We start from the raw sequence: 8918 nt of genomic DNA, 5'->3' as shown, positions 1-8918 counted from the left end.
GTTCAGAGTGCGGCTGGCGCAGGCGATGATGTGCTCCCGGCCGGCCTGTACCTGGGCTAGGACGGCGCCTATCGCAGTAAAGGCTACATCCGTGTAGAGGCGAAAAGGGAGGGCATAGTCGGGGAAGGCCACGATGGGGGCCGAGACAAGCTTGTCTTTTAGCTGTTGAAAAGCAGCTCGCCGATCCTCAGTCCAGAGGAAAGGTTCCCCTTTTCGTGTCAAGTCGTGAAGCGGCTTAGTGATCTGCGTGAATCCCTTCACGAAGCGACGGTAGTAGTACATGAGTCCCAGGAAGGCGCGGACGCCGTGGACATCCTGCGGAGGTGGTATGTCCGCTATGGCATGGAGCTTGTCGGGATCTGGGGAAATTTCCTGCTTGGGAAATAGTATGTCCCAGGAACGAGACAGTCTTAGCGGCCAGGACACATTTAGAAGGATGTAGCTTGAGGCCTGCCTGGCGAATTCTGGTGAAAACTCGACGGAGGCGCTGCAAGTGGTCGGCCCAGGTCTGGCTAAAAACAATGACGTCGTCAAGATAGGTTAAACGTATTTCCCAAGTGAGGCCGCTCAAGACAGATTCCATTAGTCTGGAGAAAGTGGCAGGGGCGTTGCAGAGGCCAAATGGCAGGACATTAAATTCGTAATGTATGCCATTACTGGTGGAAAAGGCCGCCTTGCCTCAGTGGTCCAGGTGGACGGGGACCTGCCAGTATCCAGACTGGAGGTCGAGGGTAGAAAACCAAGACGCCCTGTAGAAGGGGTCTAGGGAATCGTCAATGCGGGGGAGGGGGGTGGCATCTTCAATTGTGACGTCGTTCACACGGCGGTAGTCGATGCAAAACCGCATCGTGCCATCTTTCTTTTTTACTAGAACGACGGGGGAGGACCACGGGCTGGTGGAGGGGGAGATAACACCTGCCTCTTCCATTTCGCGCACCTGGTGGTCCTCCTCTTCTCTCTGTCGGGGGTTCTTTGCTTCGGGAAGGTTGTCGTATAGGTGGGCCTGTCGTATGGATTTCGTGTGACAGGTACGTAGTATGCCCTATATCTGCTGGTCCTGTCGCAAACAAATCCTGGAAATCCAGGAGGAGGCGGCGTAAGGTGTCTGACTGCTGGTTGGAGAGATGGTCAGGGATGGGGGGTAGAGTGGTGGGGTGGTGGGAGGAGGATGGGGCACAGGGCTCGGCTTCCTCCATCTCTCATATGATAAGCCCTTTGGGGAGGGTGAGAGGGGACGGGGCGAGATTGGCGATGCGGATGACGGCGTGGTGGGGAGGGAGGAAGGTGGGGGACACAAGACAGGCAGAAAGGGGTCCGGAGGGGAGGAGGGGGGAGAACAAAACGGATGGACCTGAGGGCCAGTTAAGGGGCACCCATGCCTCATGGTGAGAGGGGATGGTAACGGCGGCGGAGATGGTGGCAGGGAAAGAGGGGACAGGAGTGGGGTGGAAAGGCATGGGAGGAGGAGGAGAGGGAGGGGGAGGAGAGGGAGGGAGAAGGGGGGCACTGGGGGGAGGAAGAGGGCGAATCCTCCGGCCGGGGCCGTGGCGTGCATGTGCAAACGGCTGGGGTGGAACGGGGTGGGGGGGCAGAACTGGAGTTGTCGGTGGCGACAGTCGATCGTGGCTCTGAGTTTTTGAAGTAAGTCTAGCCCTAAATACCCGTCATAACTCCGGCAGGAGGAATCAAAAATGATGAAGGGGTGTTGGGCAGACACTGGCTGGTGGGTGTCGACCCATAGGGCCCGAGTTTCCCCACGGATGGGCAGGGGCCCATCCCCCGCGTCCACAAGGTGAGTGGTAGTAGGGCAGAGTGGGCCAAATCGCGATTTGTAGTGGGAGAAATAGTGGCTGTAAAGGCAGGACCTGGCCGCTCCCATATCGACTAGTAGTCTGGCCTTCACGCCGTTTATTTTCATCTTGTGGTATACTGGGGGCCGATACTTAGGGGTGATGGCCCCCGCCACCGTGGGTTGGTGCGGGGGCGGGCCTAAAAATCCAGCTGACTAGGGCTCTCGTTCTCCTGTTCCTGCTCTAGTTCTCCTGGAGGGGGTTCGTCCACGGGCGTCAGCTCGTCCCCTGGGGCCTTGCCTTCTAAGGCGGACACTTTACGCGAACCCGGGGCTGTGATTCTGCAGCAAGTAGCTTTCAGCTGGTCCCGTATGTCATGAAGGGGGCAGCGGAGTTGCAGGCTGTGAACTCCCACGGGTTGATAAGAATTAGGTTCGGGTTTTCTCGCGGGGCGGGGTGCCGACGGGAGGGGTGTGCCCTGGGCGGGCTAGGTGTCGGGGTCGGACTGGTGTGAGGCAGAGGTGGACGCGGTGTGGCTGGGGGAGCCGGGGGTCGGGTGGGGAATTTCTTAACAACGTTAATTTGTTGTGGAGAAGGGCAGGCGGTCAGGAGGTGCCGTATCAGCTGTATATCTCTATCCATGTCTCCTGTTGGGTCATGGATAGTGAAGTGTTGCTTCACAACACTTGGGAGTACTCTGAGCAGAGTATTAAATGTATGCTGATCCCGGGTTTCCTCATCTGCCTCCGGGTAGGCAGTAGTAACCAGGCGTCTTGCCTGTAACAGGGTATTATCTAAATCCCCGTCGAATGCAAAATTATCCAATTTGGATAGAGCTACTACTTTCCCTAATGATGAGGTGATGGCTTGTACAGTGAACTTGGTAAAGTTCTGCCAGGTGAGTTCTGGGACAATATTCGGCACTATGTTCGACGCCGCTTTACCCAATAGTGGTAGTGTGACTGCAATTTTTTGTTGGTCATTTTCAAAGCTAATATCCAGTAAGGGTTTAATTATTGCCAGATATGTGTGTACATCATACTGGTTGGGGTCAAACTTGGGTAACTGAACGTGCGGTTTGGTTGCCATTTTGCCAAATATTTCCTGATTATCTCTCTCTTACGCCCGGGTCTAGAACCACCGCTGGCCACCAGTGTAATGCTAGGTGAAATTAGGCTCGACTTCTCGTTCCTATTTCACCTAACATGGAGTGGGGTCCTCTTTCGAGACCGGAGCTAGTGCAATAAAGAGAGGCAGGACACAAAAACTCTAGGCAACAACCTTTACACATATATTACCACAGTCAGACACAGGACAAATCAGCAGATATTACAGCACAATATATAGCAATATAAAACCTTATCTAGGATATGAGTATCTCGCGGGATACTTGCTTCTCTGATACTAATGACAACACAAACAATCCTAATGTATCAGGAGTGCAATAAATATAGGCACGCGCGCGGGGGCGCGGGAGGGGGGTCGAGTCTCACTAGGAGGAGATAGGGGAGGTGCGGGGAGTGACTTGTGATGGCTAGGGGAAAGTTATGGTAATACTGGAAGGCGGCAGATGTTAGCCGTGAAGTTTATATGGTTTCCACTAGCCAAAATACTTTGGTAATTGATTTTATCCTTGATTTACACTTACTTGAGATATGGGAGTGAGAGCGGGTGGTAAACAAGATTTATTGGTAGCGTGGGGAAGGAGAGAATACTATTAATACTTCCGTTCACAATATTCCTTCACAGTAATGGGGGTATGTCTTTATAGGCACAGGCTCATTAATTGTATAACAGAGATGTCACTCACACGTATAATCAATCAGATCTTGTTCCACACTCTCGTCCTTTAACTTCTCACTGTGATCTGATTTACCCCGATATTCACTATATGAAATCACTGCACAATACTTACATTAGGGGAAATCACACTTCACCTAAATCACTTATGTTACAATATCACACGTATTCATCAGGGGGATAGGCAGGAACATGTCATAGGTGATCCTGTTGGGCTAGGGGCACCGTCAATGCGAGGCGTGCCGAGAGGGCAAGGGATAACTCGTAAGGGCCTCCTCTCGTGTCCTGGACTCCCCATGGCTTCCGGACTTGGCTCCGGCGTGTGGCCCTCGGGACTGGGGCCGAATAGCTCCAGGAACCTTTGTGATAGGTCCCGGCGTCGTGGGCGCGTAGAGAGATCATGCCCAGGTGTCCTGGGGAGAACCGAGGGAGACTGTGGGCTGCGGTCTCCAGCATCTAGGGGCGCCGACAGGGGAGGGCTGCGGCAGCAACTTCCACTGGGGTCCGTCAGGTGTGTCTGCTCTAGAGCCAGGCGTAGGGAACAGAGACCAGGGGAGGCTGGGAGGCCTGTCTGGGTCACTCTGGGACAGGAAGCCTGGGCTCCAGTTTCCTGCTGTGGGGACGTCTCTCTACTCTGCACGCCCTCGGAGCGACCGTAGATTGTCTCATGAGGGAGGGAGCGACAATAGGTTGTCTCTACCACGACACTCTCGGAGTGACCATAGATCGTCTCACGAGGATGGGAGCGACCATAGATCGTCTCTACCGGAGCACCTTGGGAGCAACCATAGATCGTCTTTACCGGAGCGCCTTGGGAGCGACCATAGATCGTCTCTACCGGAACACCTTGGGAGCGACCATAGATCGTCTCTACCTGAACACCTTGGGAGCGACCATAGATCGTCTCTACTGGAACACCTTGGGAGCGACCATAGATCGTCTCTACCGGAACACCTTGGGAGCGACCATAGATCGTCTCTACCGGAACACCTTGGGAGCGACCATAGATCGTCTCTACCGGAACACCTTGGGAGCGACCATAGATCGTCTCTACCTGAACACCTTGGGAGCGACCATAGATCGTCTCTACTGGAACACCTTGGGAGCGACCATAGATCGTCTCTACCGGAACACCTTGGGAGCGACCATAGATCGTCTCTACCGGAACACCTTGGGAGCGACCATAGATCGTCTCTACTGGAACACCTTGGGAGCGACCATAGATCGTCTACCTGAACACCTTGGGAGCGACCATAGATCATCTCTACCGGAACACCTTGGGAGCGACCATAGATCGTCTCTACCTGAACATCTTGGGAGCGACCATAGATCGTCTCTACCGGAATACTTTGGGACCAACCATAGATCGTCTCTACCAGAGGGGCGCCGTCTGGAGTATGTTTTCTAACTCCACCCCTAGCTCACTCAGCAGTTCCACTATGCGAAGGTAGTGTCCTTCTTCTATGGTGGCGGCGGCGTGGTGGCTGCATGTCACAGGGGCGCACAGCTCGGGCTGACATGTGCTGCTGTTGCCCGGAGTGGTGGTGGCTGGTGACGGCCACCCCGTGGGGTCCGTGTGGGGGTGTCGGCGTATCTGTGGCCACACTACGCAGTTCTTGGATTGCCCTGTCGTCGGGGGTACTATGGTATTCTTCGGGGGCACTGTTTTTCAAGCCATGCATTTTAGATAGGGTAAAGGGAGAGGAAAGAGAAGTGCGAGTGATGAAAGGCACCGCTCTCCACCTCCCCAACCTCCCCCACCACCCTCACCTCCCCACCCTGATGAAGGGGACGATGGGGACGAGGCTGGAGACGGTAGTGTCTCGTGGAACTGGGAAGATGGGAGTAATTTTACTCCCATCATTCACCCTTTCACTGAGGAGTGGCGGTCTGGTTGCACGGCTCCAGGTGTGCATGCGGGTTCCACTAGGGTGGATTTTTTCCACCTGTTCTTTGGGGAGGCGTTTGTGGGGCGCATAGTGGAACAGACAAACCTATTTTCACGAACACAGCCCCGTGAAAGTGAACGTCTGGGAACAACGAGCAGGCATTCCCAGCAATATGACTATCCTGTGACAATTTCTGAGATGTTCTTATTTTTTGCCCTGGTTCTCTTGATGGGTGTTGTAAGAAAAAATCAAATACCTGCATACTGGACCACTGACCCAATGACCATCACACTTTTCTTTGGAAAGGTGATGAGTCGTAATAGATTTCAGCAGATTCTCGGCCGCCTCCACTTTTTTGATGCAGAAGATCCAGCTAATGCTAATAACACTGATAAAATTAGGAGAATTAGGCTTGTATTTGCTCATTTATGGGAAATGTTCCGCTCCTCATTTTATCCTTACAGAGACCTCGTCATAGACGAGAGTCTTGTGTTGTGGAGAGGCAATATTTCCTTTCGGCAGTACATAACCAGCAAGAGACACCGTTTCGGGTTCAAGATCTTTGTTATGTGTGACTGTAAGACTGGTTATGTGCAAGACATAGTCTTGTACACGGGCGCAAAGACAGATATAACAGAAGATCGTAGTATAGGACTCTCAGGGGCCGTGGTGAAGACAATGATAGAGGAGTACCTTCATCGTGGTCATGTGTTGTACCTGGACAACTGGTACACTAGCCCTCTTCTCGCTAGGTTCCTCCACCAACACGACACCGGAGTCTGTGGTACAGTCAAGAGAAACCGTCGCCATATGGTCAAGATAAGGAGGAAACTTGACAAGAACGAGGTGGTTTTCTTCCAGGCAAATAACATCCTTGCCACCCTGTGGAACCACAACAGGGAAGTTTGCCTCCTATCAACTGTACACAGCTCCCTGATGCACCACACAGACTCCATTGATCACCATAGCGAGAGGAGGCGCAACGTCTGGAAACCCGAGTCTGTACTGGACTATAATCTGAACATGAGGCAAGTGGATCAGTCAGACTCGATGATTTCCAGTGTTGACTGTGCCAGGACCACGATGAAGTGGTACAAAACGCTCTTTTTCCACTTGCTCAACATCACGGTCCTGAAAGCACACTACCTGCACGCCATGACAACGGGAATATCAGAGACCTTTGAGGGGTTTGTGAGGGAGCTGGCACGTGAAATAATCGCCAGGCATGCCCAGGACAGGCCCACACACCGCACACGCACCCCCATGGCTACCCTGATTCCCCTATGCCTCGCAGGACGCCACTACCCTAGCACAAAATCGAGAAAACACCAGGTCAACGCGTACGCACATTTCCGTTAGATCAAGCGGAGGATTTTTCTCTATCTCGCTCTCTCTGGTTTTCTGTTTATAATTCAGCGGGAACTATACTATTTGTGATGAAGGATTCAACTATATATATATATATATATATATAATAGCCTAACTCCATCTCCCAATCTCCTTGATTATCTTCCTTTGTTCTTTTCAGTTACTAAGTAAGCATGAAATTACACTTTACTCGATTTGCCATACCCTGATTTGACGGATTTCTGATTTGCCTGTCACTTGGAGAGAGAAAAAGAGGCTGTATGACTCCTCCACTTAAGGACCATAAAGATGTGTATGTCTCTTTAATCATCCTCCTTCTCACCCTCTTGGCCACCCTCCGTGAAGGGAGAGAAGGGACGCATGTTTGATAGTTCTTAGCATATTTATCCAATTTTTCATATAATTCTTTCACTCGCACACACACACGCACACACAAGGTAGGGAAGGAGGGATGGGAGGTAAGAAGGTATGAGAGAGAGAGAGAGAGAGGGAGGGGGCACATTTGCAGTTGTCGACCGGCCTTCCCCCCATTTAATACTTATACACTTACCTTCCCTACTCAAATTTGTATTACAATGGGAAATTACCCGTAGAACCTCATTTTTTGATGGGGGGGTAGAATGACGTTTTTTTTTTTTATCCTCTTTGGCATTTCCAAGATATTATTGCCTTTTGACACACACACACACACACACACACACACACACACACACACACACATGGTTATCATCGACTATTCATATTTTAGTATGGCAAAATTAGGTAGGCTATATGGTAGGTACACTGTAATAGTAATACCATAACGAGGGCATAGGCTAGCCAGGAAAATGAATGGGGGGGGGGGCAAGAAATATACCCCGCGGCAGAGGACACACTGTCAACCAGACCATACGGTTTCCTATGACTAACTGATACGTTGCCTGCCTCCACGCCTTTTATACGTCCTCCGCTACCCGTCATCTGCGCACAACAAGCCAAAATGCGTCGAGAAATGCGTTGACCTGGTGTTTTTTCGATCTTGCCCTAACACAATCCCTTCCCAACCAAACCGTTGTAAACCCCAGTGCTGCTGCCTTGTATGTAAGCACTCGACAGTCAGACCAGCCACTCAGAGAAAAGACACAAGGTACGAGTGTGCAGAGTGCAATGTTGCATTGTGCCTTCAGCCATGTTTCAGAGAGTACCATAACTTCCTACACTACCGAAACTGTGTGGGATGGCGATATGACGCTCAGTATAATGGTAAGGCCAGTCAGTATGTGCTAAGTCTTATATAAAGTTGATACGGGTGTAATGTTTGCAGGAAAGTAATGTATAAGTTGAGAAATAGTGTAAGTTGAAAGAAGTGATATCAAAACTACACCCACTGTGTAAATCTGCGAAAATATGACGCTCAGTATAACACTCTGGTCAGTAAATATGTGATAGCAAGAATATAAAGTGGAAACGGGTGTAATGTTAGCAGGAAAGTAACGTATAAGTTGGAAAATAGTGTAAGTTGTAACAATTGATATCACGAGTACACCCACTGTGTAAATCTGCGAAAATATTACACTCAGTAGAACATTCTAGTCTGTAAGTATGTGATAGGAATGATATAAAGTGGAAAAGGGTGTAATGTTAGTAGGAAAGTAATTTATAAGTTGAATACTAGTGTAAGATGAAACAAATGATATTGCGATAACACTCACTGTGTAAATATGCGATAATATGACGCTCAGTAGAATAGTAAGGTCTCCAATTATGTGATAGCAATTATATCAAGTGGAAACATGTGTAATGTTAGTGGAAAAGTATTATATAAGTACAAAAATAGGTTATAAGTTGAAATAATAGTCATAGCGACTTCACCCTCTGTGTTATTATGCGCTATTATTACGCTAAATATTATCGTAAGGCCTGAAACTATCTCAAAACAGTTCTCTAAAATGGAAAAGTGTATAATGTTATTAGGAAAGTATTATGTAAGTTGAAAAAACACAACATGAGTTGAAACAACAGTCACAGCGAGTTCACTCACTACGCAAATAAGCGCTAACATTACGCTAAATATTATCGAAAGGCCTGTGAA

Source organism: Coenobita brevimanus, chromosome 38 (genome assembly GCF_032717465.1).
Source record: "Coenobita brevimanus isolate Jiangsu-jjx chromosome 38, ASM3271746v2, whole genome shotgun sequence".
NCBI classification, from domain to species: domain Eukaryota; kingdom Metazoa; phylum Arthropoda; class Malacostraca; order Decapoda; family Coenobitidae; genus Coenobita; species Coenobita brevimanus.
This window is presented reverse-complemented; position numbering follows the sequence as displayed.